This window comes from Apaloderma vittatum, unplaced genomic scaffold (assembly GCF_000703405.1).
Source record: "Apaloderma vittatum isolate BGI_N311 unplaced genomic scaffold, ASM70340v1 scaffold38861, whole genome shotgun sequence".
NCBI classification, from domain to species: domain Eukaryota; kingdom Metazoa; phylum Chordata; class Aves; order Trogoniformes; family Trogonidae; genus Apaloderma; species Apaloderma vittatum.
In genome coordinates this window covers 8,732-8,947 of record NW_009698077.1, presented here as the reverse complement: position 1 = coordinate 8,947, position 216 = coordinate 8,732, and positions in this window count along the sequence as shown.

The window sequence follows — 216 nt, the reverse complement described above, 5'->3', positions numbered from 1 at the left end:
ACCGTGTCTGACCGCCTGTGGGGAGAAGGGGCATGCGTCGTTGCAAAACCACACGGAGAGACCGAGCAGGACTGCAGGTACCTCCTGCTGCTCCAAGTATCCAGCCCCTGTGACCCCGCGGATGGAGCGGGGCGAGGGAGCAATGGGTTTGGGGTCTCTCCCGGGTCTGAGTGACCACCTGCAGCTCATGCACTGCTGCCCACCTCACCTGCTGCC